The following is a 24630-nucleotide window of genomic DNA, read 5'->3' as shown; positions in this document are numbered from 1 at the left end:
ATCTGATTTATATATTAAGGGTTTCATGTCAGATTGCATGTAAATAAAGGGTCCATAGTAAGACAAAAAAGAAAGAAAAGAGACAGACAGTCTTTAAAGTCTGAGGTCTCCCACATCTAAGTTTTTGTGATGTTTTAGAGAAACAGACAAAGATCTGAGTTTACCAGTTCTGGGCAGATGAGTCCTAAGCAGAATACTCAGCTCTCTGCTAGTTTCCAAGATTGAGTGTAGATTCCTTTTCATGATCCAACTCACCCCAGGCCATGAAACCAATATATACAGTCAATTCGTATTATTCACAATAGTTATAGATTATAAAGTCACCTTGAACATGAATTAGTGAATACTGAATCATTGCCCCTAGGGGAAAATACGCACACACACAGAAACGCACACAACTCCCATAAAACATCGTCTTAATTCCTAGAAGCAGATCATCCTCGTAGATTTCGTTTCCTCTATTTTATGAAAGGAAAAACAAGGTACAGAAGTAGTAAGTGGATTGCTTGAGGCCACTCTACTAGACCGATGCCAAAGTTGGGATTCAACTCCATCCAATTGGCCTGAGAGCCGATCTTGCGGGGCCCAGCCCTGCCCTCAGACTCCCCGCCTCCAGCCATCTCTGTGAGGCCTGAGACAAGAAGGTGGACTGTGGCCTTGTCTGACCTGACCTGGGAACCTGTTCATTGGGCAACTCAGGGTTTTCCCCTGTCTGCACATGTCCATAAATGAACTCGAAAGCATGGTGAGGATTGATTGTTGGGGTTACAGATACGTTTTCACAAGTAGGAGAATTTTATAAAGTTGGAATCTGCAAATAATGAAAATCAGCTATCCATGTAATGTCAATCATTTACATTCTAGTCAAAACTAGGTAAATTATTCATTTTAATATTCTGCTGATCATGTTCACAGTTGCCTTTCATGAAAATCTATTAGTCATGTGATCTGGGTGGGACCCTTTAAGCAAGTCAGAATTTTCCCATTTTTGCTAATGAAAAAATAAAGTGGAGAATGAATGCACTGTAAAAGAAATGTAATTATATGTACCCACTCTCTCCTTCTCTGCCCCCTTAGTTGTTTCTGCTCCCCTGTTCCCTGCCTCTCCTGAATCCTGTTCTCCAAAGGGAAGTCCCATTTGGACCAACCTAGTTGCTATATTTCTTATGATGTAAATCTGGAGAACAAATAGAGAGACAGGATCTGAAAGGCAACCCTAACATGGCAAGATTGACTGAGGCATGGGGTGTGTCAGCAAAGAGTGTGCAGGCTTCCATGAGGAATGTACACGACACATAGAGATCATGAGAAAGAATGTCTGAAAAGTCTTCCTTTTAGACAGTCAAGTAAATATTAGAATTCTCTTTGAACCACCTGTGATTGTGGTCCAAATCTTTACGTATAACTCTACTTCTTTACATATAACTCTGTAGACACTGGGCCGCCAAGACCATAGTTTTGTCATGGTTATGGGATAAACATAAAGTCTGTATGTATTGATGCATATATTTGTTTTTGTAGTCTTTGTAGCAATATTTTCCTGTATATTAGAGTTATTAGAGAACAGGTAGGTGGCTTTGGATGCAAACTATAAAGGCAAATATATTTCTTTTTTGGAAGAATGAATATAAAATTGTGGGAGATGGTATCTTAGTGTCACAGATATCTTATGACCCTTTGGAAGAAAAAAATTTCAGAATCACTCTATGTCTTTCATGTTTGTTTCCTAAGAAGAGAAACATATCTCTTCTGGTTGATATCTAAGAGTTTCTCTTTCCTCTTACATTATTTGGATTCTATAAGCCTCAGGTTCCTCATCTGTAAACCAGGGATAAAAACATACCTATCTCAAGCCAGTGGTATGAAGATTTGATGAGATATACTTAGCATAGTTCCTAACACCAACTAACCCGATATATATCCTTTGTTATGATAATGGTAATTAACATCCTCACAGTGGGAAAATTTGTTCAAAGATAAGTTTTTAAAAGTTTTTAAAAGATTTTAAAAAGTTTTTAAAAGTTCAAAGTTAAGTTGTTCAAAGATAAGTTTTAAAAGTTTTTAAAGTTTTAAAAGAGAAATGAAATCACATGTCCATACAAAGTCTGGTACTCAGATACTTATAGCAGCATTATTTGTAATGGCCAAAAAGTGTAAACACTCCAAGTAGCCATAAAGGATATAGTTCAGTTCAGTTCAGTCGCTCAGTTGTGTCCAACTCTTTGCGACCCCATGAATCGCAGCACGCCAGGCCTCCCTGTCCATCACCAACTCCCGGAGTTCACTCACGTCCATCGAGTCAGTGATGCCATCCAGCCATCTCATCCTCTGTCGTCCCCTTCTCCTCCTGCCCCCAATCCCTCCCAGCATCAGAGTCTTTTCCAGTGAGTCAACTCTTTGCATGAGGTGGCCAAAGTACTAGAGTTTCAGCTTTAGCATCAGTCCTTCCAAAGAAATCCCAGGGCTGATCTCCTTCAGAATGGACTGGTTGGATCTCCTTGCAGTCCAAGGGACTCTCAAGAATCTTCTCCAACACCACAGTTCAAAAGCATCAATTCTTCGGTGCTCAGCTTTCTTCACAGTCCAACTCTCACATCCATACATGACCACTGGAAAAACCATAGCCTTGACTAGACAGACCTTTGTTGGCAAAGTAATGTCTCTGCCTTTCAATATGCTATCTAGGTTGGTCATAACTTTCCTTCCAAGGAGTAAGCATCTTTTAATTTCATGGCTGAAATCACCATCTGCAGTGATTTTGGAGCCCCCAAAAATAAAGTCTGACACTGTTTCCACTGTTTGCCCATCTTTTTCCCATGAAGTGATGGGACCAGATGCCATGATCTTCGTTTTCTGAATGTTGAGCTTTAAGCCAACTTTTTCACTCTCTACTTTCACCTTCATCAAGAGGCTTTTTAGTTCTTCTTCACTTTCTGCCATAAGGGTGGTGTCATCTGCATATCTGAGGTTATTGATATTTCTCCCGGCAATCTTGATTCCAGCTTGTGCTTCTTCCAGCCCAGCATTTCTCATGACGTACTCTGCACAGAAGTTAAATAAGCAGGGTGACAATATACAGCCTTGACGTACTCCTTTTCCTATTTGGAACCAGTCTGTTGTTCGGTGTCCAGTTCTAACTGTTGCTTCCTGACCTGCATATAGGTTTCTCAAGAGGCAGGTCAGATGGTCTGGTATTCCCATCTCTTTCAGAATTTTCCACAGTTTATTGTGATCCACACAGTCAAAGGCTTTGTCAAAGGACAATAGATAAGCAAAATATGGTATATCCATTCAATGGAATATTATTCAGCCATAAAATGTAATGAAATACTGATACATGCTAACACATGGATGATTCTTGAAAACATTATGCGAAATGAGAGAAGCCAGTCACTAAATGTATGTGTTTCATGATTCAATTCACATGAAAATCCAGAATTGGGAAATCTAAAGAGAAAAAATAGTAGATTATTGACTGTTTGGTGATGGAGATAGGGGGATGGGGTATTAGCTAAAGAATATGAGGTTTCTTTTTGAAGCAATGAAAACTATAAATTGATTATAGTGATAGTTGTACTTATTTGTAAATATATTAAAAACTATTGAATTGTATACTTTAAATGGGTGAATTTTAAGTATATGAATTATGTTTCAATAATACTGTTTAAAAATTTTCAGTGAATGGAGGGAAAAAAGTTTTTCTAGATATTTTTGCTTTTGACACTGAATCAGAAGCCAACGATTAGAAGACTGTAGTCTTGTTCTTGACAGGCGTGGAAACAGGACAGAAGGAACTAGTTTGTGTCCCTTCATTCCTTTGTGCTCTGCAGGGACAATACCCAAAATCTATGTTCTGCTGGAGCTTAGCCTCCTTAAGTTGGAAAGAATTTCAGAGGTCATCTAAGGAAAATATGCCCATCACTGCCAGCATCTCAGCTCAGCCAAACACTTCTTAATCTCTGCTTTTACCAGGAAATTACACCTAGAGAGGAGAAGAGAACTTAAAAATACATGTGGGGGACATTTGTGGCACGGCTTGGAGAGGAAGGAAGGACTTGGGAAAGAATGCATTTGACCCCGTATATGGGAGGAGAGAACAGACTGACAACAGCTGCCCTGAAGTGTGAGTGAGATGTTGATGCTGCTCACACCCAGCAGACAAGCAAACCCGGAGCCAAAGCAGGCAGACACAGCTATGAGTCCAGCAGACAGAAAAGGGAAGAGACAGGAACCGGCCTCAGGGAAAACCCTCATCATAAGTACGTTGGGTACTGGGAGCTTCACAAAGCACCCTGTGGCTCAGCCCCTACAGCGTTCCTAAAGGTAGGTGCTGTTACACCACTCTTACAAGCAAGGAAACTGGCCAGTAGAGGTGATGGTCCTTCTCAGAAGGGCACTCAGTTAGCAAGGAGGGAAACTGAGACCCAAGCACAAGACCTAGGGCATCTTCACCCACGCTTGCACTCAGTTGTGTCTGACTATTGTGACCCCATGAACTGTAGCCCGCCAGGCTCCTTTGTCCATGGGATTTCCCAGGCAAGAATACGGGAGTGGGTTGCCATTTCCTCCTCCAGGGGATCTTTCTGACCAGGAATTGAACTGCATCTCCTGCATTGGCAGGCGGGTTCTTTATCACCGAGCCCCCAAGGAAGCCTGGAGCATCTTCACCAGCATTGCCCTACAGCAGACCTAGAGAAAGGGTCTGCCATAATCTACCTAGCTGCTCCAGGCAAAAACCTAAGAGGTGTTCTTCTGGAAATGCTCTGATTTCTGCTCCCACCAGTCCATCCAGGAAGGCAGGTCAGATCGAAGTCCTCAGCTGGCTCCTCAGGTCATGTGTGCCCTGGCTCCTCCTTCCCTGCGCAGACTCAGCCTAGACCATTCTCAGCTTCTCGCTCACTTCTTTCCTGCTCCACTGGGAGAACACCTGTGCTCTCCTCTGTCAGAAATGCCCTTTTAGGTCTTCTTGCCACTGGATCCTTTCTCCTACTTCAGGTCTCAGCTCAAGGGTCACCACCTCTTCAAAGAAACTTCCTGGAAGCCCATCCGATATGGCCATCCCTACTTACTTTCTCCGCCATCGCCAGGATTGCTTCCTATAGAACACCTACCTTGGTGTGTGTGTGAAAGTCACTCAGTCGTGTCCGACTCTGCGACCCCATGGACTATACAGTCCATGGAATTATCCAGGCCAGAATACTGGAGTGGGTAGCCTTTCCCTTCTCCAGGGGATCTTCCCAACCCGGGGATCGAACCCAGGTCTCCTGCATTGCAGGCAGATTCTTTACCAGCTGAGCCACCCGGGAAGCCCAACACCTATCTTAATCTGCAGTTATTCTTTTCAGTCTATTTATCTGTAGTCATATTTGTTCACTATGTCCCTAACTATAAGTCCAGAAAGTCAGGGATTCAATTCTCTTATTCCTTGAGATGTCCTGGAACCTTGGACAGTGTGTTACCCGTGGAAGATTCTCAGGAGAGGGAACGTGGAAGGGAAGGTGGAAGGGGGCCTTCTGGAGGTACTCCACAGGGTAAAGAAGAGCTTCATTACAGTGGTGTCTAGGGAGCAGAGGACTCTGGGATGCCCTGGTTTTCTGCTCACTTTTTGTGAGCATTTGAACACTTTTCTCATGCCTTCATTTCCAAAGGTATTTATTGAACACTTTTCTTTTTATTAAAAATAAAATCCACTTCTTAGCAATTGCAAATAGATATCCTAGGCAGCAGGAAAATGGATGTTGAAGTTGAGATTTGACCTTGAGATGCAGTTATAAAGTCTGTGGTCCTAGGTTAGGGATGGGGAGGGGTAGGATTGTCAAGGACAAGAGGAACTCCAATCTATTTTAACTTGCATTAGTTATAACCACATAGATGGGCATGGAAGAAGTGACTCTGTGGTCCCTGCAGCTACCTAACCAGTTCATCTTCACAGGCTGAACTTTCCCAGCCTCACAGGTGTCCAAGGCAGATGTAGAATGTGAGAGCCCTGTGTCCAAATTAACTGCTCTGTGATCAAAAGTGATTCACATGTGGCAGTAGTGAACATGCTGGTGATCAGAGCAAGGGTCACCATACAGAGGGTCACCAGAAAACTGAGGGTCACTATACAACTAAACGGAGAAGGCAATGGCACCCCACTCCAGTACTCTTGCCTGGAGAATCCCATGGACAGAGGAGCCTGGTAGGCTGCAGTCCATGGGGTCGATAGGAGTCGGACACGACTAAGCGACTTCACTTTCACTTTTCACTTTCATGCATTGGAGAAGGAAATGGCAACCCACTCCAGTGTTCTTGCCTGGAGAATCCCAGGGACGGGGGAGCCTGGTGGGCTGCCGTCTATGGGGTCGCATGGGGTCGCACAGAGTCGGACACGACTGAAGCAACTTAGCAGCAGCATACAACTAAGATCATGGCATCCAGTCCCATCACTTCATTTTTGCCCCTCAGATAGAAGAGGGAAAAGTGAAAGCAGTGACGGACTTTATTTTCTTGGGCTCCAAAGTCACTGTGGATGGTGATTCAGCCATGAAATTAAAAGATGCTTGTTCCTTGGAAGGAAAGCTATGACCAACCTAGATAGCATATTAAAAAGCACAGACATCACTTTGCTGACAAACATCCATCTAGTGAAAGCTATGGTTTTTCCAGTATCATATATGGATGTGAGAGTTGGACCATAAAGAAAGCTGAGCACCAAAGAATTGATGCTTTTGAAGTGTGGTTTTGGAGAAGACCCTTGAGAGTCCCTTGGATAGCAAGGAGATCAAACCTGTCAATCCTAAAGGAAATCAACCCTGAATATTCACTGGAAGGACTGATGCTGAAGCTGAAGCTCCAATACTTTGGCCACCTGATGCAAAGAACGTACTCATTGGGAAACACCCTGATGCTGGGAAAGATTGAAGGCAGAAGAAGAGGGTGGCAGAGGATGAAATGGCTGGATAGCATCATCGACTCAATGAACATGAATTTAAGCAAACTCCAGGAGATGGCGGAGGACAGAGGAGCCTGGCATGCTGCAGTCGATGGGGTCACAAAGCGTTAGACACGACTTAGCGACTGAACAACGACAATACCACACAGTGCGTGTTTGCAACAGGCTGGCACTGCCCGAGCCCCTCTCCTGGCTTTATCTCAGTCCATCCCCACAGGATTTCTGTACATACATAAGCTTCGTGAGAGCAGGAAACTTGCCTTTTTAATCATTGACTCACCAGCATCTAGAGTGGTGTCTGGTTTGTAGAAGATGTTTAGTGGTTGTTGGCTGAATGAATAAAGGAGGTGGGCCCTGTAATTATCCACCAGCATACGAGCTCTTTTAATGCAAGGGGCTTGTTTGACTGTGATTCATAATTCATGAGCACACATGTGACGCCTAAGAAATGCCTAACACAAAAGAAGTATTCAATAGATAGTTGCTGAGTAATCACCTCCGCATTTTGCAGATGAGGAAACTGAGGCCTGGAGAGGTAATGTAACCTTCCTAAAGTCACATAGCCAGGGAGTGGTTAAGTGGTGACAGTTGGCTTTTTAAAAAATATTTTACTTTTTATTGGAATATAGCCAATTAACACTGTTGTAACAATTTCAGGTGAACAGCAACCTACATATACATTTTATCCATTCTCCCCCAAACTCCCTTCCCATCTCAACTTTTAATTATTATTTTTTTTAAAAAAAGAAGAGTACTTCTGGTTTAGGAGTTGGGGTAAAAAAACTGCATAGAAAATAACAGATGAGGGTGCAAGAGTGAGTTTGAGATAACCTTCAAAAAATGCTATAACTTGCTGGGACATCTGTAAGCAATGTAATTTGTAGAACAAAGTCAGCTTAACACTGCACTCTGCAAAGATTCTGTTTCTGGGTTTTCTTACACAGTTCCATTCAGAAGAATTTGTTTTTTTGTTTTGGGGTGTTTTTTGAGGAGGTCTTGTTTTTCAAGGGAAGGATGGCAAGGGAAGAAAAAGAGTGTTAACTAATCTTCCATCACAATGAGAAATGTTGTTTCAAGGACCCCAAAGAGAACCTGAACTAAACACACCTTTCTTCATCCCCAGGAGCTAGGGCAGTTTTGGGGAAGAAAAGCAAGGTTCATGGAAACTGCACCTGTCACAGACACATTTAGGGAGACTCCTTTCCATTAATCAAGCTGTCAACACCTAACGTGTCAGAAAACCATCTAGATGTGTTTGAGTCAATCAGCTAAATGGAGCAGGGCAGCGCCATCGGCTGCTTTTCTTGAGGTTGGCTGGCTGGCTCTGCTCAGGGCGACTTTGAGAGGAGAGGCTCTCTTCCTGCTGGTGTTGCCCTGAACAGGAGGGAAGCAAAACAAACCGGCCACGCTCGCTGCTGGGGGTGATGTAGACGCCAACAGCACAGCCGCCTGCCGCCGCAGGTTGCCTGGGTTAGCTGTGTCTATTTTTGTCCAGTTAGACACTGGCGCCTGGGCAGTCAGTGGCTCAAGGTATAACACATCCACCGAGGAGAAAATTAAAGCCAAAACCCTCTGTATAGTTTATTCATCACAACCCAAAACTGACTCCCTGCTTGTCTGTATTCAGGCTGAGCTCATTTAACTGCTTCCGCTGTGTCTGTTTAAAGAGAAAACAGAAGAGTCCGCTCAGGGGAGTAAGATAAACCAAAACACAAAACTGCAACAACAGTTCTTTCATTTATTCCTCGAATGGCTTTGTTTTCTCCACTGGCTGGGATGAAAGCGACTGCATCCTAATGATTAATGATTATTATTATTATTATTTCAAGTTTAATGTTTCCTGAAAAGAAAATATGCTCTGGGTTATTTTCTCAAAGTTCTCTAGACCAGGAAAGCAAAGCCCCAGTTACAGATTCCAACGAGGTTATCTTCGGCCTCTAAACACATCAGAACAGGGTACACGTTGTTATCATTTTATAGATGAAGATCAGAGAGGTAGAGTGATTTGCCCAAGGTCAAACAGCTAGGAGTCAGAGCTGAGACAAATCTAAGGTTGGCTGAGTAGAAGCCTGTAAATTTCCTGAGTTTCACATAGGAGATCATGGTCAATAGGGCAAAGATCTTCAGAGGTACATAGCCCAGACCCTGTGAGAGCAGGGGCAGATGTGGTAAGCATGGGAGTTACGCTAGCCTTAGGAAAGTAGTTTGGGTTGACAGCGGCGGTGGGAGCTGCATTGCTGCAGATGAGTGAGTTCAGCTTTATGTCTTATCTCCCCAATGAGATTTTATGCTCCTTGAAGACAAGTACTTCAAAAGAGTCTACAAATAGGTCTGCAGAAAATTTTCCTTTGTAGTACACCCAGCAGAGCCAAGTACAAAGATACCTTTGGACGTTTCCAGGGATGCTATGGACAATGCTGGCAGTGAAGGCCGGTGTCTGCCAGGGTGACGACAGGAATGAGAGCCTGCTGCCGGCCAAGTGCAGAGACTGGAGCTCCCAGACCAGCCGTATTTGGAAAGAGATGAGTTTGAAATTCCAGGTTAACAGGGAGAGGCAAAGAAGAAGATTTACAGGTTGTGTTGGGAGACACAAGAAGAGTAACGGCAGAGTGAGGGCATGGGGGGGAAGCAGAGAGTGAGAAAGCTTGCTGATAACGATGGTGATGAGACATAGCCCCGGCTCCACTGACCTGGGCAAGGAGAGGAGGAGACAGGCTGTAAGAGAACAAATGCCATATTTAGTGGGCGGGGAGAGATCAATAATTCTTTATGTTTAGGGAGGAGGGTAGCGAGAAATCTTCAAAACCCACTCTCTTTTCCAAGGCTCGGGGAATGTAGTGAGGAAGGAATTTGAAAACCTGCCAGAGCAGGTGAGCAGAGTTTGGGAAGAAAATCCCGTGCCAGCGCAGAGACACCAGCAGGAGGTGTGAGGGGGTCTAAGAGTGCAGACCTCATCTTTTCCACGGGAGGAAGCAAAGGGGGAAACGGACGCATTATCCTTCCTGCAGAGGAAAGCTGACCACGTCAAATATCTCAGCAGCAGAGCTATGAGAAAGAAGACAGGTGCAATACGGTCATGAAAAAAACCTCAAAGATTTGTGATGGGGGTGCCAAAGGAATGAGGATTTTTGTTGTTGTTTTTTAGTTACCACGCAAGTGTTATATATTCACTGCAGAAAAATTGCAGAGAAGCCAAAATATAAAAATAATTGACACATATGCTATGAGCATTTTGGTGCAATTTTCCTCCAGTCCTTCTTCTCTCTTACATACCACACATACATTTATAGTTTATATTTATAGCTTTAAATTGCACTGTGCATACTCTTTGGAAACCCCCTTTTCACTTAAAAATATATACAGAACATTTGTCTGAGTACATGCTAAGTCACTTCCGTTGTGTCTGACTCTTTGCGACCCTATGGACAGTAGCATGCCAAGCTTCTCTGTCCATGGGATTTTCCAGGCAATAACACTGGAGTGGGCTGCCATCCCCACCTCCAGGGGATCTTTCCGACCCAGGGATTGAACCCGCATCTCTTATGTCTCCTTCATAGGCAGGTGGGTTCTTTACCACTAGCGCCACCTGGGAAGTCCCAAGCCTTTGTCCAGATTTCTGAATAACCTCCTCCTTTTATACGACCGCTGGCCTTCCATTGTAGTGGTGGGCCCTGACATCCAGCTCCTACGGTTGGGAAGTGTAGGTGGTTTCCCGTTTTTTCCGTCATCAAATGAGCTCCAATGAATAGCCTTTACATATAATTGTTTGTGCCTTTTTCAGACGATTTTCTTACATGTAGACTTGCTAAATAAAAGGTTAGGCACACAGGAAGAGCCTTGGAGATATATTGCCAAATTGCCCAACTGAAAGGCATTACCCGTTTGTATTCCTTCCAGAAGTGAGTGCAAGCATCTGTCTCTCCCCATGCTCTCTTTCACAGAGTATCATCGTTAAAAAAAAATAGTTGATGTTGTTAAATTTAAGAGTCTTGAAAGAATACCATGACCTAACTCTCCCTAGAAGCTCCACCCCTCCCCCCTTCCCCAGCACTCTTCAGGCAGAACAGGTTTAGTCATCCGGGACATTTGGGTTCCCTGGAGGTGGATTTGGAGAAATCAGAGGACATGTAAACAAATGTATTTAACGTCTGGGCCGTGGTGGTGACTGGGAGGTCCTCTCCTTGTCAGGTTTCATATGTAGAATCAAACAACAGCTTCCTGCATCAGAACTGACACTTTCAAGAGGATGCACACAGGTAGCGGGCCCCTAGTGGCATGGGGAAAGAGACCGCTACCACTGCCTGCCTCTGCCCTCTCTGGCCTCCTGCTTCTTGGTGATTCCAAGCAAGGTCCCCAAGTGTCATCTTCCTCTTTAAAAAATCACCCTGGCTTTAAAACAAATCTGCCCAACACCTCAGTCTCTTCCAGCAAGAGACTGAACTTCATCTGGGTCCCATTTGAGGAGAGCAGGCGTATAAAAGTCTGACATCAATGGTGCAGAGAAAATGGAGAGCTCACCTGGGGAGACTTACAAGTGTTTCGCATTCAAAGCACATGTCTCTAATGCTAATCAGATAACCGTAGCGTTTAGTTCTTACATCTGGCACAAAACTCTTGCTTTTATGTTTCCTTGCTTTTATTTGTTCCCAGAAGGTAATAAAATTCACAATTGTATCTCATAATCAATATAGCATCTCTCCAGGCGTTTCTGCACATGACGTAGAGTAGGTATAAACTCAGGCCTGCCTCTGGTGAAGGAAACACAGGCTCCTGCGTGCTTGTCCTTGTCGAGATCCCCCGTGCTGAGCCCTCACCAGTGGGTGACTGAGAAGGCTGACCTTGTCTCCCTCAGCGCGCCAGTGAGAGGGGAGGCAGAGTGAGGGAGCTGGGGACCTCACCGTGGGGAAGGCAGATGCACCGCAGGACATTCTCTTCCTTTAGTAGCTTTTCAAACTGTATTTTTCATCTTATTTTTTTTGGCTGTGCCAGGTCTTAGTTGCAGCATGCAGGATCCTTAGTTTCAGCATTTGAACCTTAGTTGCAGCATGTGAGATCTGGTTCCCTGATCAGGGATTGAACCCGGTCCCCTGCATTGGGAGAGTGGAGTCTTAGCCACTGGACCACCAGGGAAGGCCCCAGGACATTCGAGTTGGGATGGCTGAGCTGTTTACCTAGAAGCCAGAACCACCAAGTCAGAATCGGTTGGAAGGTTTGCCCTCAAAAAGACAATGAACTGTTAGGTGGCAGGGCTGGTGAGTGACAGAGAAGCATCCAGCCTGTGCTCGGAGTTGCCGTGTCTTATCAGTTGGCAACACTGCTCTGTCAGAGTGCTCTTGGCACAACGCTTGTTTGGGGTCACCAACAAGGGATCCACAGGGACCACGCTCCAACAGGCAGAACGCATCATCTTTTCCTGAACTAACTTAACATCGGTCAAGATGCAATGCAAGTCCCAGCTAGATATTTGGGGACTGTCTAGAATGGGCTAAGTATCAATAATTCAGTATTTCATAGCTTTATTAAGTTCATGTTCACGATTCAAAAAAGAACTATCCTATCAGAACTGGCTGCTTAGCTGTTATGGTCTCAAACGTCATCTTCCTGCTTCAGGTTTACTTCAAGGGACTTTGCTTGTTAGAGTGAGCGTATTTTCATCCCTAATTAATGTGTTACTTATCTCCTAAATGTTGGGAGAATGAGCTTATGTCTTGATTTTGTTCTTACCATATTATCTTTAATAGATATTTAGCATTTTAAGCGGAGAAGGCAATGGCACCCCACTCCAGTACTCTTGCCTGGAAAATCCCATGGACAGAGGAGCCTGGTAGCTGCAGTCCATGGGGTCGCTAGGAGTAGGACACGACTGAGCGACTTCACTTTCACTTTTCACTTTGATGCATTGGAGAGGGAAATGGCAACCCACTCCAGTGTTCTTGCCTGGAGAATCCCAGGGACAGGCAAGCCTGATGGGCTGCTGTCTATGGGGTCACGCAGAGTCGGACACGACTGACGCGACTTAGCAGCAGCATTTTAAGATTTTTTTCCCCTTTCACAACACTCTGAATGAAGGAAATCACCATTTCTCTTCCTGTGAGAGCGATCCATCTGGGCTCAGTTGTTCTGAGAACACAAGGTGAGAGCCTGGAGTAGGGTAGGGCAAGCGCGATGCCCACTGCTCACCATGTAAGGAGCGGGTCCCCCACCTGCTCTGGGGGACGAATAGGTGTAAGCTCGGCACCCGGGAGGAGCTGCCTCCTTGAATAGTGTGCTGGCCCCTCCACCGTCCTCACCCTGGTCCTGGCTCCGGGCCCAGTTGATCCCCAGGCTTGTTTGGGACTCATCACTGATACCTGGCTTTTAGAGCCTTCTGCGCTAGAGATGTGTTCAGGGACATGTGCTTTGCGGTGTGTGGGTGATGGAGAGCAGACGTGCCTTAAACGGGACAGAGGTCCCTCTTTGCTGATCTCCAGGCGGCTCAGCTCCTGACAACACAGATTGGATGCTATTTCTTCCACATCCGTCCTAGCTTGTGTGACATCTCTGCCACCATTCCATTTGGACCAAAAGCTTTGAAATGAGTACCACTAGATGGCCAGAAGTCTCAGAAGGTTGACTGTGTTGAACTGAGTGATTTTACAGTTTTTCAGCATTTGCTTTACTTATAGATAATCAAGTTCACTCAGTTCACCTGACTTCATACTTTTTGTTCAGCTTGAAAAATGAAGTGAGTTAGTGTGGAGCATTATGCATGTGGCAGTCTCCTAACATTATCTCGTATGTCTTACTGGCCAGCTGATGGTACATGAAACGATGCCCCAGGGTTTTGGGAAGTGCATGTAAATATCCGCCTCTCTCTTATCTCTCACTGTAGTAATTTATCAAGGAAACTTATTTCCAACAGGCTAGGTATTAAACACTTCGTTATAAAAACCCACATTGGATGTCTCTGATCAAATTATAGTTCTCAAAGTATTCCATCACTGAGTCTAGTGAAATTGTTCCTAATATTTTCCCATAACAGCGACTTTAAAAATATTGGTTGTGCTTACAAAGTATTTTCCCAAATGCTTTATCAAATTAAGATTTGCACAAACACTCTCTTTTTATCAGTAGGAAGTCTGTGCCCTCTTGGAGAAAAACCAAGTTAATGAATTTCCACCCCCACCCCCACCCCCTCTTTTTTTCAGCCGCTTGTATTTCTCTCCTTTCAAGCTGCCTTCCTCGAGTTTGCTATTGTAATGAGGGACAACCCTCGGTGGTCTCATAAATCAGAATTGTTAATATTTATGTCTCTGTTGGTCTTTTAAAATTGAGTTTGAGGGTTGTGTTTTTTTTTTTTTCCTCTTTCTCTTAAAACTGTACCTTTTTGTCTTTTCTAAGGATACTATGTTATGAGACAAAAGTTATCTTCTCCAGGTTTTCAACTCCAAACTAAGTAGAAGGCAAGCCTTATACTTTCTGCAGCGACAGCAACAAGATTCTGAGGTTTAAAGATGCAGGTCCCCTCTTGTTACTCAGCCTAACATTTGCAAGGGTCTTTCAACAAATACTTTTCACGTGCCAATTGTGGGCCAAACACCGATTTTTAAAAAGACAAGCTTTTTTAGTCTCTGCCTTCATGAAGTTTGCTTTCTTTAATACAAAGGTCACTAAACGTTTACTGTAATGAGCCAGAGAGTAAATATTTTAGACTTAGAAAGCCATATGGTCTTTCTTTTTCTTTTGTTGTTTTACAATGTTATGTTAATTTCAGGTGTACAGCGAAGTGATTCAGTTATACATATAAATGTATCTATTTTTCAGATTCTTTCCCATATAGGTTATTACAGGTTATTGAATAGAGTTTCCTGTGCTATAGAGTAGGTCCTTGTTGATCATTTTATGTAGAGTAGTATGTATATGTTAATCTCAACCTCCTAATTTATCGCTCCCCTCTTTTCTTTTTTGATAACCGTAAGTTTGTTTTCTAAGCCTGTGAATCTGTTTCTGTTCTGTAGATAAGTTCATTTGTGGCGCCGTATGGTTTTTGGCACAGCAGCTCCACTCTGCCCTCTGCCACGTGTGGTGAAAGCTGCCCTGGACAGTCTGTGAAGTGAGCATAAGTGGCTGTGTCCCAATATAATTTTATTTACAAAAACGGGCAGTGGATTGGATACAACAGCTTGCCTATCGCTGGCCAAATGAAAGAAAGATGTGAAAACAAGTAAGAACTAACTATGATAATTCCCGTAGGTGGTCATTGCCCTAGAAGAAACAGGGCCCTGGGAGACGAGCGATGGGGGCCCTCCTTTGGACACAGCAGTCTTCGAGGGAAGGCAGCTCAGGAGGTGTCACCTAGGCTGAGTCCTGAGACAGGTGAGGGCTCAGCGATGTGAAGTGGGGGTGTCAGGCGGTGAGAGCTGCAGGCCAGAGGAGGGAAGGTGCTTGATGAGTCTGAGGATCTGAAAGGCCACTGGGGCACCTTTCATCCCCCCCAGCGCCCTTCATGCCTGAAGTGGGGTGTTCCTATGAAATGCAGGGGGCGTCTGTTGGCGTACTCTAGCATCTGGCCTTGAAAGCAATGGCTCAGGCTGCCCTGGGGCTTCCCTGGGACTCCCAGTGTGTGGCTAGCAGGCCTCTCCTCTAGCCACCCAGGGCAGATGGGGGCAGAGGGGCTTGCTTTTTCTTTTTCTTTTTTTCCTTCTACTTCTTAAGAGAGGACCTTTCACCAGTACATGGAAAACAGAAGGTTTGCTTGGAATGTGTCAGGCTAAGCAAAAACACATGGTCTGGATTTATTCTCCTAAAACAGAGCAAGAGAAAGGCGGGAAACGGAGCAGCCTCCCATAAATCATCATTTGTCCAAGGAACAGGTTTCTGACAGATTTGCAGGGAACCATTGTACATGTGTGTGTGTGTGTGTGTGTGTGTGTGTGTCTGTGTGTGTGTGCACTGTTTGATTTCCAAGGCAGAATTTCATCATCTGGTCCTATCTGAAGAGCAGAATGCATGTATTTCCTGCATCCAGAAGCTGTCTCCATCATAACTAGCCCCTGAAGAGATGCCCTGAACCCTGAAGGGTACTGAAATTCCCCATGGGTAGCGAAACTGGCCAGAGGTCCCTGGTTGGGGCAGAAGTTGAGCAGGTGGACAGCTGGAGATTCTAGAGCATCGGAATCCGTAGTTCTACCCAGTAAAACAGCCGTGAGACCGTAGTCCTGGGCCCTGGAGGTCTCAGCAGACTCACTGGCTATTGCGGCCTCATCACACTTCCCTGACCCCATCCCCACCCAGAGCCACCTTCTCCCCATCTCTCTGGCATACAAGTGCATATACAGATAAAGCATGGTTGTTATTTGTTGATTTTGTCACTAAGTCATGTCCGACACTGTGACCCTGTGGACTGTAGCCTGCCAGGCTCCTCTGTCCATGGGATTTTCCAGGCAAGAATACTGGAGTGGGTTGCCAGTATTCCCCCTCTAGAGGATCCTCCTGACCCAGGGATTGAACCCGCAGCTTCTGCATTGGCAGGTGGATTCTTTACCACTGAACCACCCGGGAAGCCTTGTATACACATACGAATGCCTACCTTAAATAGTACCCTATGGCTCTTAAGATAAAGGCAGACTTCCCCAACATAGCACAAAATACCCACATAGTTAGGCCTTTGACGTTTTTTTCCCAAGAATCATCTTTCATTTTTCTCCAACATCCCTGAACTTGTTATCAGTTCTACTAGCCCATCCTGCCTCCTCTGCTATAAACTTTTGTCCACACTGTTTTCTGCATGAAAACTCTGTTCCCTTATTACCTCATCACTTTGTTTTCAGCTCAAATACACAGCCTCCTAAGTAAGTCCATTTTCTCTTCTCTATATCCCTAAACACCCTTTGTTTCTCTTTTAAAGCACTTATTACTATTATAGTTAAATATTTCCTTGTATTACTTGATTAACCTTTGGTTAATCTTGGTTTTCATTTTCCACTCCCTAAGTCATCTGTCCTGGGGCAAGAAACAGGGCTGGGTCTATGTTTTTGTATTGATTCTATTTTTGTTTTGTCTGTTTGTTTATCTTTGCACGACAGTGGTGTCTAGTACATGTTGAAACTAAATACAGTACCTTTATAATGAATGAGTGACTTTGGGGGTGGGGAGCTAATTGCTTTTGCAGTGGAAACCTGAGTAATTACAATAATTAGCCTGTTACCTGCAGGTTTCCCTTCTGCCAGGGCTTTTATCCAATCAAAGATGCATTGGTCCCTAACTGGGCATTTTAAACAGTGAAAGGGGGTGGGGCAGGGAGTGGTGACAATTCTCTTTGGAATGAGGAGTTTTTGAAGGAAAGAAGATATGATAAGATTATCCACTGACTCCTCATGGTACAAGTGAGAAACTAAAGGTTTCCAAGGTCAAAGGTTCATTAGATTACCATACATCTTTACAGCCCAATTGTTCATCTTAGGATGGATTCTTACCAGAAGCTGTACTGCCTGCCCCCCTCTCAGTGCACCATCTTTCCTGAGTGCAGTGCCCTTTAAAAAAAAAAAAAAAAAAAAAAAAGGAAAGTAAACTAACCTCAGGAAACTGAGCTCCAGGACCTCTTCCCCTTCCCTCTTGGGCTCCTCCTCTCCAGTTTCATTGTTCACCCCAACCAGCTCCAGTGCCCCTTTCCACTCCAGGCGTGCCCAGCATCTTCTAGAGGGTGGGGTCCCTTTGCCCACCTTTCATGACCTAATATCATCCTAGAAACTTACCTGTTCTGTGTCCATGATACATTGATTTGTAATTTTGCTGACTACTGTCAAACCATGGAGTGGCATTCATGGGTTTCTATGCAGTTCAGCTCAGTAAACACCCACATTCAAACCAAGACCTCCCAGGACTGCTTAGGGGTGGGAACCTGGGATGCTATTACAAACCAGTTTAGGAGCTTTTTACCCAGCTTGTGTTAGTTCAGCCTTGTCCTTAGCAGAAAAAAACTGCTAGATGTCACCTCAAAAACAGGAATTTCCCTCAGCCCTGTATATGTTAAAGGCCTCTGCTCATCAAAACTACATTGCTTGATATCTCCATCACTTTCCATCTATACATGGACTGAAAGTTAACTCTTGAGTGGGACTGATTCTGTCCTTCCACATCAAGCCTGCCACCAGGTGGACAGCATGGAATTCCCTGGGCTCTCTCCCTGGCTCAGCCATGCCGTTTGGAACTAACTCCCCAGGTGTAACCTGCAACTGTGCAGCACGTCCCAGGTTCCTGAGCCTTGACTTCCCGTTTGTAAAATGACGCCAACTCAACACTTACCTGGAGTGTGCTTCTAAGCATATACATGTTCTCTCATTTAATTGAGGGCACGAATTAGACTCATTGTCCAGTACCCAGAAAGCATGGCTAAAATGAATCAGGTGTCAGACACTGGAGAGTGGTGGGGAGCATGGTGAACTGGAGAGCAGATACCCCATGAGGGGGACAGCAGTGTCTGGGAACAACGAGGCTGTCTTTCCAACATCAATCCTGCCCTTCCCCGCGCTGGGAAACAGGCACCTAGGGTGGGACCCCCACCCCCAGCCCAGCCACACACTGTGCCCTTGGCTGGTAGAAACTAATCGGAAGAATCCTATACACCTTGCTCTTTCAGTATTTCAACTGTTTCAGGCCGTCCAGGTTTACGCCAACCCACAGATGGTACTCCCAAAGCCACAGGAATTGGTTCAAAGTGGCCCAGTCAGTCGAAAGCTCAGGGGTCTTTGCTGGAAAATCTGAGACACACGAAGGCTGGTTCCCTCTCAGTTCTACAGAATGCAATAATGTCTAGAACCATAACCACCATTTTTCCCCCAGAAGGGAAGCCAGCTTTAAGAGGAAGCTAATATCTTAGAAAAAAGAATGGAGAAGCAGAAAGAAACAGGGTCATTGATGACTCTATTAGGCTCTAAATCTAACCAACCTTGCCTTCTAATCTCCCTCTGGCTTTTCAGGTATTTGGCTTGGGTTTTCCTTTACTTCTGTTAAAACAAGATTCTTACCCAATTCAGCTCTATCCAGTATTTACCAGGCGAGAATGCAGGCCCACACTTTTCAGATTTTCCGTTTTTTCCCTAAGAAAATCTGGATATTTGGTGTTTTATTATTTTATTATACCATTTTATTATTAAAGTACCATTTGGGCCAAATAAAACATCTCTTTGAGCTCCTAGTTCCTATCTCCTGGTGCCCTCAGGCTCTGACTTTATTAATATTTTCTGGTTCTATGACTACTGCAAATCCTTGTGAGACGCTCGGGTATTTTCCTTCCAACAGTCATAACTTGGCTTTGTATCATCGACTCTCTCTTAAAATCTTAGCATTATCTGGGATGCTGAGGAAGCAGCCACCACTTCCTGACATTGAGCTAGTAACTGTCTCAAGGACTTTGAAGGCTTGCAAGGTTCAGGCAGGATGGCAAATTGGAAAAACAAAAAAAAATGTAAGGGCAACATGCCTACCTTCTCATTGCTGTCCTGTTCATCACCACCTCCAGCGGACCAGAGAGAAATCACCTCCTCCCAAATCCCCAAGATTAGTGGTCTTTTGGCAGCAGGGACCAATTTCGTGGGAGACAATTTTTCCACCAACCAGGGTCAGGGGATGGTTTTTTTGGCAGCATGGACCAGTTTCATGGGAGACAATTTTTCCACCAACCAGGGTCAGGGGATGGTTTCAGGATGATTCAAGAGTATTGCATTTGTTGTACACTTTATTTCTATTATTATTATTACATCAGCTCCGTTGCAGATAATCAGGCATCAGATCCTGCAGGTTGGGGACCCCTCCCTAAAATGACCGCTGCATCTCCTGGCTCTCTCCTGGGCTCTGTTTCTTCCATTGAGTCATAAACCATTAAAATGGAGAGGTTCTTTACTGATCCTTTGCTCAAGACTCCTCACTTTACAGATGGTCCCAGACAGGGGAGAGAGTTCCTAATTTAGTAAAGATGCCAAGATTAAAATCCACAGCTTCTGATACTCAGTTTTATGTTATTTACATTGCACGAGATGGTGATTCTTTATTTTCTCTCAAACCAAATCATCCAAGCCTAAGAGGATATCTTTAACCAGGACTGGTTTAAGTTTGGACTCAGTGACACACAGTCATGGATTGTTCTGGAGTCAAATAGTCTTGAGTTTGAATCCCACATCTAGCATTTAAACCTACATCATTTGGAGCAATTTATTGAAGCTCCCTGAGCCTGAATTTCCCCCATATGTAGGGAAGAATGAAGTTGTACCTCCCTTGGTTGTTATGACATTTAAAGAAACCAATCATGTAAAGCCTTCCACACAGAATCTAGCAAATAAGTGGGCATTTAAATAACACGTATTTGTTTGTCTGTGTCGAGTCTTAGCTGTGCCATGCAGGGTCTTGGGGTGCAGCATGTGAGCTCCTAATTGCAGCATGTGGGGTTTAGTTCCCTGAGCAGGGCTTGAACCCGGGGCCCCTGCACTGGAGTCAGCTACTGTTCCACCAGGGACGTCCCAATAAGTGGACATTTAACAGCTTCCCTGGTGTCTCAGACGGTAGAGAATCTGCCTGCAATGCTGGAGACATAGGTTCGATCCCCGGGTCTGGAAGATCTCCTAGAGGAGGGAATGGCTAACGACTCCAGTATTTTTCCCTAGAGGAGTCCATAAACAGAGGAGCCTGGTGGGCTACACTCCATGGAGTCATAAAGAATCAGACACGACTGAGCAACTAACACTTTCCCTCCTTTTTGTTTTTGTAAAGCTTAAAATTCTAGAGAGGAAGCATTGCTCCTTATGTCTCACCTGCTGGATTTTATTTATGCGTCTGCAAACCAGAGACTCACTGAGCGTTACTATGTGCCCCATGCTTGCTGGGCACCGCAGGCACGGTGGTGAATAAATAAGACGTGGCCCCTGCTCTCCTAGAGTGTCTAACCCAGCAGGGAAGACACTTTCTTTTTACTGACGTGTAGTTGGTTTACGATGTTGTGTTAGTTGCGGATGTACAGCACAGTGATTCAGTTGTGTGTGTATGTTGGTGTTTGTGTGTGTTTTCGTTTTCAGATTATTTTCCCTTATAGGTTATTACAAAATACTGAGTAGAGTTCCCTGTGCCATACCAACCTTGTTGGTTATTTATTTTATCTGTAGTAGTGGGTGTATGTTAACCCCAACCTCCTAGTTTATCCCTCACCCCTTCCCCCTTTTGGAGAAGGAAATGGCAGCCCTCTCCAGTATTCTTGCCTGGAGAATTCCACGGACAGAGGAGCCTGGTGGGCTACAGTCCATGGGGTCGCAAAGAGTTGGACACGACTGAGCGCTGCCACCGCCCTTCCCCTTTGATAACCATAAGTTTATTTGCTATGACTGAGGGTCCATTTCTGTTCTGTGAAGAAGTTTATCTGTATCTTTTTTTTTCAGATCCCACACATAAGCAATGTCATAGGATAGTTGTCTTTCTCTGGGAAGACACTCATTTAAAGAAGAGTGTAGAGAACATGCAGCGGAGTCCCTGACTCTCTCTTGAGCCACAGGCCCTGTTAGGGAACAGTATTCAATGTGGCCGAAGTGAAGGACTTGGGAGCTGACTGCCTGGGACTGAGTCCTGGCCCTGCCTTCTGCCCGAGTGTCACCTTAGCTAAGTTCCATCACCTCTCTGTGCCTTGGCTCCCTTATCCCTAAAATCAGAGTGAGACTGGTTCCTACCTCATTGGATTGTGACGGTTCAAGCGTCTATCATGGTGCCAGGCACAGATGGAGCACTTGATAAATGTACGCTGTTGTTAGTACCTGGAAGGATGGGCTTCTCACTAAGGCCAGACATCTTCATTTTTGCTGGGAGGCCACAGTCGGGGTCCTTCATATCTGAGCTGAATGGAGGAGAAGCAACTCCAGGCCAACTCCCAGGCCCAGGGCAGCTGAGGCCTGGAAGCTGCAGGAGAACTAAGCAGCCTTGTCCTCTAGACTCCAGCTCCCTCTGCCCACATCATTAGGACGGGGTCCTGGTTCCCACACCTCAGGTTCCATTCCAGAGAGATCACCTACTCCGTACAGCCAAGGGTGGGACTTCTGTTTTCCATTGTTAAAGCAAACCTAATTGTTTACTTCCTTTTCCACTTACTGACACTTTATCCCACACAGTTGCAAGCAATGTAGACTAGTGACCTGTCCAGGGTGGTTTTCACCTGTGGGTATACTGTCTTATATGGGTTTGGCCTCCAGTCATATTAACTAACACAGAGCCTTTTGTGTGTCAGAGCTGGGAAGCTATTCTTTTCTTTTAATTTTAATTGGAGGCTAATCACTTTACAATGCTATTCATGAGAGAGACTGTAGCTTCTCCAAGATATAGGTCAATTCCTTCATTTATGGGTGGGTAAACTGAGGTCTGGGATTCCCAGGTGACTCAGTGGTCAAGAATCCACCTGCCAGTGCAGAAAATGCAAGAGATTCGAGTTCAGTCCCTGGGTTGAGAAGATGCCCTGGAGGAGGAAATGGCAACCCACTCCAGTACTCTTGCCTGGGAAATCCCATAAACAGAGGAACCTGCCGGGCTACAGTCCATAGGGTCGCAGAGTTGGACACGACTAAGCAACTACGCACACACTCAGGCTGAAGTGCGAGGTCGGACAGAACCTGTGTGAGGTCACAGGCTAGCTGATGCAAGAGGCAGATTAGAACTCAGGCCTCCAGATCCCCGGACAAGTGCTATCTCAACTCTGCCCTCTGGCTGGTGAGGCTTGGTGCCCACGTGCATGGTGGGGCTGCCTCTAGAGTGTGTGCTGGCCCAGAGCACATCCCCGGCCCTGCTGTTCTGCTGGTGTGGAAATAAGCGAGATGTTCACGGGCTGGTTTCTGTTGCTTCTTGACCAAATTAGGAGCAGATTCAGCAGGAGTCACAACCCAAACCTGACATCTTAGCCACACCTGGAGACATTCCCATAGGATTTATTGGAAGAGATAAAGGGGCAGGAAAAAAGCTTCCATCACAGGTCACAAAACAAAATTTAAACAGACTAATCATTAGTGGTTTCTTCCTTGCTGGTGTCCTTCCTTGCTCGGTCTGGTCTCATCTCCCTCCTTCACCTTGACACACAGCCTCTATAATCCCGACTCCTACCCTGTTCTCTTCAGCAGAGGCCCAAAGCTTGGTGTCCTTTCTGGCCCCACAAAGGTTGGGGGGTCGGTCCAGTGGTGATTTTCCCCAAGCTTGTCCCTTGCACTCCCCAGCTCATCTGGCCCCATGGTCAGTCTACCGGTACAGTCAGGCCACAGGTTCTGAGCTCATGTTCAAATGCATTTCTCAGGGCCTAGAACAGCTTGACACCCAGAAGGGGCTGAATAAACTCCTTCAATCCAAACTAGTAAACAGGCTTGAGGCTGGTGGGGTAGGGGGTGAGGGGAATGTGTGTGGAGGAAGCAGTTCAGTCCTGACCGTTAGTGTTCGTGACTTAGAGAAAGCCGCCACCCAGACTCGCTCTGGAAGAAGTCTCCAGGGAGCAGTGCTGTCTAACCTGCAAAAACAGAAAAATAATTTTCTTTTCAGAAATGCCACACTGCCCAATTGATTTGCTAATGGGTTCTGGCAGCCTTTGTATTAGTCTGAGAAGCCGTTCAGACCACCACTGACAATGTCAAACTTATAAATTGCTCTTGTTAAAACCTGCGCATCAAAAGTAAATAGGAAACACCTGGTGAGCTGGACCCACCGTGGGGGAGGCCAGGAGAGCCACTGGTGTCTGGAGGAGCATGTCTGGAGAACAGGGTTTCCTCCAGAACCCCTAGAGACATTCTGAAGTCCCTAGAGACAGAGATAAGGGGTGGGGGCAGGAACCGGGAGGACCTCAGGACATCTGACAAATGCATGTGATTTTTTTTTTAAGTTATTGTCATTAGAAATCCAGAGTATTTGATTTGCTTGGCAATCAGAAGACCTAGCCACAGTGGTCCACATTCTTCTATGGCAATACTCAGAAGTGCTGCCCCTGTAAGCAAGCCCTGACTCTCCATTTTGCCAAATAATGGCTTTCTCTGTGACTACTTCGCTCGTCTGTCTGACCTACCTGGGCCCTGCTAATGAGTGGGTTTTGAACTCCTTGAGTTCTTAGACTTAGGAGATAGAGGACCTTGGCTCCAAATGCCCTTGTAAAGGTCATATCCTGTCTGCAAACCCTGCTTTTTTCATCTGCGGAATGCAGGTGACATACCCTGGTTGTTGTCCTTGTTTAGTTGCTCAGCCATGTCTGACTCTTTGTGACCCCATAGACTGGAGCCTGGCAGGCTCCTCTGTCCATGGGGTTCACCAGGCAAGAATACTGGAGTGCATTGCCATTCCCTTCTCCAGGGGATCCTCTCAACCCAGGGATCAAACCCAAGTCTCTTGCTTTGGCAGGTGGAACCACAGCACACCAGGCCTCCCTGTCCATCACAACTTCCAGAGTCCACCCAAACCCATGTCCATTGAGTCAGTGATGCCATCCAACCATCTCATCCTCTGTTGTCCCCTTCTCCTCCTGCCCTCAATCTTTCCCAGCATCAGGGTCTTTTCAAATGAGTCAGCTCTTCGCATCAGGTGGCCAAAGTATTGGAGTTTCAGTTTCAACATCAGTCCTTCCAATGAACACCCAGGACCGATCTCCTTTAGGATGGACTGGTTGGATCTCCTTGCAGTTCAAGGGACTCTCAAGAGTCTTCTCCAATAGCCAACATTTATGG

At 45.3% G+C, this 24630-nt stretch overlaps 1 protein-coding gene and 1 non-coding gene across 3 annotated transcripts in view; one reads left to right on the top strand and one right to left on the bottom strand.

Annotated features, from left to right (window-relative positions):
- SLIT3 (slit guidance ligand 3) overlaps nucleotides 1-24630 on the top strand; it is a 729759-nt gene that overhangs the window by 378208 nt on the left and 326921 nt on the right. The window lies entirely within an intron of this gene.
- Nucleotides 5235-5306, bottom strand: TRNAC-GCA. Its single transcript has one exon. It is a non-coding gene; the product is annotated as a tRNA-Cys (tRNA).

The sequence above is a fragment of the Bubalus bubalis genome, chromosome 19, assembly GCF_019923935.1.
Source record: "Bubalus bubalis isolate 160015118507 breed Murrah chromosome 19, NDDB_SH_1, whole genome shotgun sequence".
Taxonomy (NCBI): domain Eukaryota; kingdom Metazoa; phylum Chordata; class Mammalia; order Artiodactyla; family Bovidae; genus Bubalus; species Bubalus bubalis.
Note: the sequence above shows the minus strand (reverse complement) of the source record. Positions and strands in the feature narration are given on the sequence as shown.